General features: G+C 41.3%; 1 protein-coding gene across 16 annotated transcripts in view; it reads left to right on the top strand.

Annotated features, from left to right (window-relative positions):
* rims2a (regulating synaptic membrane exocytosis 2a) overlaps positions 1–10,000 on the top strand; it is a 165,701-nt gene that overhangs the window by 77,756 nt on the left and 77,945 nt on the right. The gene's annotated exons all lie outside the window — the stretch shown is intronic.

Below are 10,000 nucleotides of genomic sequence, written 5' to 3'. Positions count from 1 at the left end.
CTTTCCACTGTGTCTCTCCATAACTAATTATCTGTCTGTCTGTCTGTCTGTCTGTCTCTCTCTTTCTCTCTCCCTCTCTCTCTCTTCCTCTCTCCTTTCCACTGTGTCTTTCCATAACTAATTATCTGTCTGTCTGTCTGTCTGTCTGTCTGTCTGTCTGTCTTTCTCTCTCTCTCTCTTCCTCTCTCCTTTCCACTGTGTCTCTCCCTAACTAATTATCTGTCTATCTGTCTGTCTGTCCCTCTCTCTTGCTCTCTCATTTAGAAGGCAGGTTCCCTAGTAAAGAGAAAACCCTACCCTACACCTCCATGGTGATCTCTCTCTCTGTCTCTCTCTCTCTCTCTTGCTTTCTCTGAGTGCATGCTGGGAGCGAGTGGGAAACGCGGAAACGTGAGTGAGTGAGGAGCACTGGCCGCTGTGCCAGGAACGACTGTTCTTTCCAACTTTTCTAGCTTTTTCTATCCTTATATTTAATGTACTTTTTTCTCTAGAACATTAAGTTTATTTTGTTTTGGTTAGTGAAAACAGCACGCAGGGTGTTTTGTTGTTTTGTGTGTGGTGTTTCCCGGGCGTTCTGCTCCCAGCGTTGTGCTGGGTGGTATGGCTGTCCCTGGTATGGGTTTTGAACAGCTTACGAGGCGTCATGGAATCAAAATTGCATCGACTGCCAGCGTAGAAGATTGTAGTTTGGTTATTGGAGAAATTGTAGGGCATGGTAATATTTTATCAGCGGCCCGCATGAACAACGCTGTTGTTCTGTTTTTGAGAACCACTGAAATGGCCAACGAGGTAGTTGAAAGTGGAGTATCGATCAATGGTGTTTTCACATCTGTCCTTCCCACTTTCTACCCCGTCCAAAAGAGTAACCTTGTCGAACGTACCACCATTCATTAAAGATGAGGTTTATTACAAACGCTTTCACGGCATGGTAAAGTAGTGTCGCAGATCAAGAAGATTCCAATTGCGAGTAAATCTCCGCTTTTAAAACATGTCATGTCTTTTAGGCGTTTCGTGTACATGGTTTTTAAAAGATAACAAGATGAATTAGATCTGACACTGAATGTAAAGGCTGATAACTTTATTATGTTGTTTATGCAACCACGAACTTTATGAGATGTTTTGGTTGCGGTCTAACTGGACATCTCATACGCGCTTGTCCCGATAAACGAGGAAATTCAGATAATGCTTCTGGACAGAGCGAAAACGTTGGTAGGCCTAGTGGTGATGCAGGGGAGAAGCAGGCTGCCGAGACTGGTGAACCTTGTGCTGGTGAGACGGCAACCATTTCACCTACTGTCGGTGAGACAGACGACGCAGATGTTCCTCAGGAACAAGAAAAAAATACGTCAGATTCACTAAATGAGATGGCAAGTTCGGGAGGAAGTGTTGTGGACAATCCGAACGTGAAAGCGCAGATGTTCTACAAGACAACAATGTTACATTAACTGACAATAGTGAAGTTCAGACAGGCAACGGATTGTAATCTAATGGAATGGATGCAAGAATTTTTAAAAACTACCCCCAGGAGAAGAGGAAGACGCTTCTCTATTGTAAATAAAACTTGCCTAAAAGAAACTCGTTGACTTAAGCTCGTCTTGATGCCGAGAGTGAGAGTGATTTCTCCAGGCCTGCAGGCATGTCAACTTGCAGTTTGCATCAGAGTGCGGTATGCCTAACCGCACTTACAGCAGTTGATGAGTTTAAAACGTTTTGAAGGAAACAGAAGCATGTGAGAAATGTCACGAAGTTGATTGATTATTTCCCTGATGTGGAACAGTTCATTTCAAAGACGAGGTCATTTATGCATGAGGGCTGTTTTACTGAACAGGAGGTCTACCGTTTGAAAAAAATGCTGACCAAGCTTAAGGTTCTATTGAGTAGCAATGACAAAGCCTAAATTATTGTCTTCTGTGATGGAAGTGTGTGTACAGCTCTTTTTATTTTTATTCTTTATCATGGGTGAAATTCGTGTTGCCTCTTTAAACATAAACGGGGCTAGAGAACAGAAAAAGAGAGCTGTTTTGTTTGAAACGATAAAACAAAAAAAGTTTGATATTGTTTTTGTTCAGGAAACGCATTCTGATGCGTTGAATGCAGTTGACTGGGCAAGAGAATTTGATGGGCTGTCTGTTTTAAGCCACAACACCTCAAATAGTGGTGGGGTTGCTATTTTATTTTCTCGCACTTTTACCCCCCTATCATATCAAGTTGAGGAAATTGCCAAAGGTAGACTTTTGAAAGTAAAAGCCCAATTTGAAAATCATTTTTTTGTTTTTATTTGTGTCTATGCGCCTACTATGGCAATTGACAGAATGCTTTTTTTAAATAGTCTGGAAAATGCCTTACATGGTCTTGATTCACAGGAGTTTTTACTTCTGGGAGGGGATTTTAACTGTACTGAAAAAGCCATAGACAGGAACCATGTTGAGCCGCACATGCCCTCACGAAGACGGCTCATTGAGTTGAAAAATTCAAATGTCCTTGTGGACATTTGGAGGAATTTCCACACTAGTGACAGGCAGTATACATGGGTTCATGCGTATAACAATCTATTGTCTTTGGCCAGACTGGATAGGTTTTATGGTTTTAAACACCAGCGTAGTATTTTTAGAAACTGCTCCATCATTCCAGTCGGTTTTTCAGACCACAGTTTAGTTGTTTGTTCTTTTTCTTTAAATTCTGTTAAGCCAAAAAGTTCCTACTGGCATTTTAATACTAATTTATTGTCTGATGTCCATTTTAAGGATGTGTTCACATACTTTTGGAATGATTTTAGAACAACGAAACCTTCCTTCCAGTCATTACAGCAGTGGTGGGATTTTGCCAAGGTGCAGATAAGACAGCTAAGTCAAGAGTACACTGTCAATGTCACAAGGGACATAACTCAAAGCATGGAAACATTAGAAAAAGAAATAATTGAGCTTCAGAACTTAGCTGAAAACACAGGCCAGCAGGCCCACACTGAAAATTTTAGAGTTAAGAAAAATGAATTGGCTAAACTACTAGGTATAACAGCACAGGGAGCTCTGGTCAGGTCCCGCTTCCAAAGTGCGGAGTTGATGGATGCACCATCAAAATTCTTTTTTAATTTGGAGAAAAAAAATGGACAAAAAAGATTTATTCATGCTCTACGTTCAGAGGATGGGACACTGCTGTCTGACCATGCCGACATACGCAGGAGAGCAGTTGGCTTCTATGAGGAGCTATACAAAAGCGAGATCTTCCAGAACCAGGCTGAGGACAGTGTCTTTCTTGACAAATTACCTCAGGTGTCCACAGAGGCTAATGTAGACCTCGGTAGGGCTTTGACCCTAGAGGAACTGGACATAGCCCTCCAAGGGATGCAATGTGCCAAAGTTTCCGGGCGTCGATGGCATTCCTATTAGATTTTTATAAGTCCTTTTGGCCCGAAATGGGTGAAGATATACTGGCTGTACTTAGTGACAGTTTAGCCAAGGGGCGACTGCCACTGAGTTGCCGCAGAGCGGTGCTCTCTCTGCTGCCCAAAAAAGGTGACCTGAATGACATAAAGTCATGGAGGCCTGTGTCATTACTCTGTAGTGAGTATAAACTGCTCTCTAAAACATTGGCCAATAGACTGAGCAAGGTTTTGGAGCAGGTCATCCACCCTGACCAGACCTATTGTGTACCAGGTAGACTAATTCACAATAATATCTCTTTTATCAGAGATATCTTTGATTTAGGCAAGTTTTTTAACCTGGAGTTTGGTCTGGTATCTATAGACCAAGAGAAGGCATTTGACAGGGTTGAGCACAACTATTTGTGGAGTGTTCTGGCAGCTTTTGGCTTTAGTCCACATTTTATTGATTTAATAAGAGTTCTGTATTGTGACATTGAGAGTATGCTCAAAGTTAATGGTGACTTGTGTGCTCCTTTTAAAGTGCATAGGGGTGTTAGACAAGGATGTGCCTTGTCTGGTATGCTATATGCCTTGGCAATAGAGCCCCTTTTAATAAGGCTAAGAAAAGAGCTACATGGGGTGACTATTCCAAATTGTGGAAATGCCTTTCAGGTGTCTGCATATGCAGATGATGTTGCTGTGTTCGTAAGCGGGCAGAGGGATGTGAATGTGATGTTGAATATGTTTGAAGATTTTAGAGCCATTTCCTCTGCAAAAGTTAACTGGTCTAAAAGTACAGCTATGCTGGTTGGGAAGTGGTCAGATGGAGGGCCAAGTTTACCAGATAGCTTACATTGGACCAGGGAAGGTTTTAAATATCTTGGAGTATTTCTAGGGGATGAAAAGTTCATACAGAAAAATTTTGAAGGTTCTGTAGAAAAAATAAAGGGACGCCTTCACAACTGGAAGTTTTTAATTAGTAAATTGTCTTACAGAGGGCGTGTCCTTATTATTAACAATTTGGCTGCATCCTCCCTCTGGCATCGGCTTGCTTGTATAGATCCTCCAACACACCTGCTGTCTAAAATCCAGTCAATCTTGGTAAACTTCTTCTGGGACAATCTGCATTGGGTACCACAGAATGTTTTATATCTGCCCAAAGGGGAAGGTGGACATGGACTTATTCACTTACAGAGCAGAACAGCGGCTTTTCGCCTACAGTTTGTGCAGCGTCTACTCACAGGGCCTGTGGACTGTGGTTGGAAGTCTGTGGCTTGTGCCATCTTACGAACTTTTGATGGATTGGGACTGGAGAGGAATTTATTCTTGGTGGATCCGAAGAAGATCAACCTGAGCAGATTCCCCATATTTTACTCAAATCTTTTTAAAGTCTGGTCTCTTTTAACAGTGCAAAGGGCACACAGCACAAGTTCTCTTTACTGGTTTTTAAAGGAACCTCTGATCTATGGCTCAAGACTGGACATAACTTGTGAAAAGCCAATTCATGCAGTTACTTTTAGCCTGCTCAGGTCTGGAGTCACCACACTAGGCCACTTATTTCGGTTGGCTGGATCAGACTTTGGGAATACCAGGAATGTTGCAGATCATTTGGGTGTGAGATCCATCCGTGTTATTGCCCAACTCCTGGAGAAATGGCGGGCTTCATTAACAAGTGGAGAGTTACAAATGCTGGGAGACTTCATCAGTGGGTTGTGCAGTCCAGACTGCAGTGATCCTTTCCCTAACTTTACTTTGTCTCCCAATCTTATGGATTGCACTGGGATTTATTTGCAATGTGATGAATTGACATTCTTGGGTCCAAAGCCAGCAAAGGGTAAAGCCTTGTACCAAACGTGTGTTAAGTCTTTAAATAGAAAGATACTGGACAAGAGAACAGACACACCCTGGCGTACTGTTTTGCAGGTAGAGGAGAGTTTTAAACCTCAATGGAGAGCGTTTTACAAGTCACCATTGACAAAGAAAATTGGGGATTTGCAGTGGAGAATTCTGCATGGTGCTGTTGCAGTCAATGCATTTGTTTCTGTTTTAAACCCCGATGTAGGCCAAGAGTGCCCATTTTGTTTTTCAAGAGAAACTGTATTTCATGCTTTTATGCAGTGTGTGAGGCTAAGACCTTTATTTGCTATTTTGCAAATGCTCTTTGTTCAGCTTCACGAAATCTTTTCATCAGAGACTTTTATCTTTGGTTTTAAATATGTACAGAAACGACGTTATAAATGCCAGCTGATAAATTTCATTCTTGGTCAAGCAAAAATGGCTATCTATGTCAGTCGAAGAAACAAAGTTGAGCAAATGTCTAGTGAAGACTTGGTATTAGTTTTCTCAATTTTAGTGAGATCTCGTATTTTAATTGATTTTCGTTTCTATAAGGCAATGAAAAACCTTGATTCATTTGAACAGACATGGTGTCACTGTGGTGCGCTGTGTAAAATTGAGGATGAAAATGTGTTTTTTGCTACTTTTTTGAAGAGGGCTGGATCCCCTGATTAAATTATATGTTTTGTTTTTTGTATTTTTTTTGTATATTTATTCATTCAATATTGTGTCAAATGATCTGATAATGTTCTTGTGTGTTTTTCAAAGCTTATAATAAAAAGTTGTTGAAAAATCAAAAAAAATCTCTCTTTCTCTCTCTTCTCTCTCTCTTCTCTCTCTCTCCTCCCTCTCTCTCTCTTCTCCTCTCTCTTCTCTCTCTCTCTCTCTCCTCTCTCTCTCTTCTCTCTCTCTCTTCTCCTCTCTCTCTCTCTCTCTCTCTCTTCTCTCTCCCTCTCTCTCTCTCTCTCTCTCTTTCGGCAGACACCATAGGTGAGGATGCGGGCATGGCGGACCCATAACACATAGAGACATTTGTAATCTTTGCAAATGAGAAAGGAGCTTGCAACAAGATGGTGGTTACAGTGTGTGTGTGTGTGTCTCTCTGAATTGGTGGGAGGGTGGGTGTCTGTGTGCTTATTGTACTAACCAGGTTAGAATGACCTCAATGTACAAGGAATTATAATTGGAATGAATGGGGAGGTCAGACGTTTCTAAGAACTCATCTCACTCACACACACGATCTGGTCTGCAACTGCACTCACGCATCACAGCTGGGGCTCATGCAGGTCTCTGCTGCATGACGTGAGTGGGTGGCGGGAATATGCATTTCCACTAACAAACGTTCTGTTTCACATAGACACACACGCACACATACACACACACGCACGCACACACGCACGCACGCACGCACACACGCACGCACGCACGCACGCACGCACGCACGCACACACATACACACATACACACACACATACATACACACACACATATTACACACACACACACACACACTTTCTCTCTCTCTCTGTCACACAGACAAACATACACAAACAAACATGTAGACGCACATATGCACAGATCCAAAAACACAGGAAAGGAGGAGTGCATTGGGGGACCTGACAGTCTGTTGCTTAGATACATTTTCATTGCTTTTACTGTAAGAGACTTAAGGTAATGCATAGAATATAGTCCAGGCAAAATAGCGTTTTACGACAGACTAATTGTAAAATAATTTTTTTCAGCATAGATCATTTCTATGAGGTGTCCAGAACAACATACTAAAAGTCCTAAGAAATCCTAGTTGAGGAAATATGTTTAATTCTCATCAATCTGAGATGTGTGCTAATAATGCATGGCAAAAATACACCTCAAAAATGTAATTTTTTTCCTTTACTCCTATCAAAATGAAACTTTACACAATGAAAGTACCCATGAAAAGTAAAACAATTTGTATTACAAGTTTCTTTTGAAATTAATTTGTATATGCAAATGAGCTATACACTAATCGAATATGCCCAAAATACATCCAAATAGGCTTATTTTTTTCCTTTACTCCTACCACAATAAAACTTTACATAGTAAAAGTATACATGAAAAGTAACTTTTTTGTATTACAAGTTTCTTTTGAAATTAATTTGAATATGCACATGAGCTCCACACTTATTGAATATGTCCATAGGCAGAAACACCTTCATATGTATGACAAATACATCGGCCCAATCTTCATCCAATCATCCTACTGCCAATGGGAGATGGCAATGCTGCTTTTAGACTGGCCTCTAACCTGAAAACTGCCTGGCTTGGTAGTACCTGCCAGGGGTATGGTGTTTCTGCCTATGCAATTAGGACATATTCAATAAGTGTGATGCTCATGTGCATATTTAAATTCATTTAAAAAGAAACTTGTAATACAAAAAAAGTTACTTTTCATGTATACTTTACTATGTAAAGTTTTATTGTGGTAGGAGTAAAGGAAAAAGATAAGCCTATTTGGATGTATTTTGGGCATATTCGATTAGTGTATAGCTCATTTGCATATTAAAATTCATTTTCAAAGAAACTTGTAATACAAAAAATGTTACTTTTCATGGGTACTTTCATTGTGTAAAGTTTCATTTTGATAGGAGTAAAGGAAAAAAATTACATTTTTGAGTGTATTTTGCCATGCATTATTAGCACACATCTCAGATTGATGAGAATTAAACATATTTCCTCAACTAGGATTTCTTAGGACTTTTAGTATGTTGTTCTGGACACCTCATAGAAATGATCTATGCTGAAAAAAATTATTTTACAATTAATTCTATTATTGGCTCCAAAAAGGGTTAATTTGCCTGGCCTAATATAGAATACAATATCCCTATATCTCTCTTTCTCTCTCCTTCTCTCTCCACCTCCCTATCTCTCTCTATCACACACACAAACATACATACACATACATTCATTCATCGATCGGAATAATTGACTGCTTCTTCATACATCCTTCCTGAATAAAATGCACACATACAGAGAAGTCAGTTCTAGCCCTAGCACAAACACATAGCTACCCTCAAGATACAATCACCACATACATGTAGGCAAATACTGACCTAAAAGCCAAAGATCACGGACACAGGGAGCATGAAATTGCACTGCAACGCCAGCTTAGGCAGGAAGAGCCTCTGAAACGTACTACACACACACTGAAACATACACACATACAACACACACACTGAAACATACACACACACAACACACACTGAAACATACACACATACTACACACACTGAAACATACACACATACTACACACACACTGAAACATACACACATACAACACACATTGAAACACACACACATACAACACACACTGAAACACACACACATACTACACACACACTGAAACATACACACAGATTACACACACACTGAAACATACACACAGACTACACACACACTGAAACATACACACATACTACACACACTCTCTGCACTACTGCTCAGATAAGCCCAACTCTACCCTTCCCCCAATAGTTGCGTGCCCAGCTTCAAATGTTCAATGAACCTCACACGGAGAAGAGTGACGTGTGGGAGTGAGTGTCTTGTGTGTGTGTGTGTGTGTGTGTGTGTGTGTGTGTGTGTGTGTGTGTGTGTGTGTGTGTGTGTGTGTATGTGTGAGTGTCTGTGTGTGTGTCCACTCGCTTTGGGAATCCTTGCTCCATGCTGTTCATCCTCTGTGGGAGATGTGCTTCATGGTGATGGCACTACCAAATCTGGTCATGCGATCTGGATATTATTCACAGAACAGGACTCAACACCGGCAGAGAGGGAAAGAGGGAGATATATATATAGCGAGAGAGGAAGAGAGAGAAGGAGAGGGAGAAAGGCAAAAGAGAGAGGGTGATGGAGGAAAGTAGAATTCAGAACCACACAAACAGGAGCTGGTAATTAGCCAAGTATTGTACTTGTTTCCGATGGACACTGGACTATGGGTTTGAGGAGAATAACTTTGTTATCACTTTCAGCTGATGATCCTACAGTGTTACCATCCACCATAAGAGGAAAAACATGAATGTGTCATGAAACTGAACAGGGGTGATAGGATAAGAACATGGCTTCTATCTCCCACACAGTCTACACCCAGTTTACTATTGCTAATTACTATTGCTATTGCTACTACTACTATGCACCTTAGCTGATTTCTACACCCCCCCCCCCCCCCCCCCCCATCTCCATTTCAAAAGGCACCAGTGCAGTGTCCCTGTCTCTCTGGTAAGTGATCTGGCTCTGATCTGAAGCAGTTCCACCAGATCCATGTCAGACTGAAGCCAGGTTTGACTCAGGTCTGCGCCACCTCTCTCTTCATAGCCAGCTTCTCTCTAGGATGACAGCAGTCATCAACCACATCATATGCATAATGGATTAGGAATGCACTTTATGAATAACTCATAGATCCTTATGGTTAAAACGTGTGAGGATCTTCAGTGACCCTCTCTATACCTCCCTCCTTCCATCTTCCTCTCTTCATCTCTTCTCCTCTTTTTTCTTTTCTTTTCTTCGTTCCTCTCACTCCATCACTCTTCCTGTTTATCCCAGCTGTAGCTCTGGCTGGGCGCTGACATTCTATGCTGCCGGAGTATCCGGGGAGACGGCCTATGTCTGGATTTGTTTTTGTCACCTCAGCGACCACACACTGTGAGTGTGTGTGTGTGTGTGTGTGTGTGTGTTTGTGTGTGTGTGTGGTGTGTGCGCGCGGGCATGCACGTCTGCTTGTGTGTAAGCTTGCATTGCAAAGTGTGTGTGAATGTGCTATAAAAAAATATTT

Source organism: Clupea harengus, chromosome 11 (assembly GCF_900700415.2).
Source record: "Clupea harengus chromosome 11, Ch_v2.0.2, whole genome shotgun sequence".
Classification (NCBI taxonomy): Eukaryota; Metazoa; Chordata; class Actinopteri; order Clupeiformes; family Clupeidae; genus Clupea; species Clupea harengus.
This window is presented reverse-complemented; position numbering and strand designations above follow the sequence as displayed.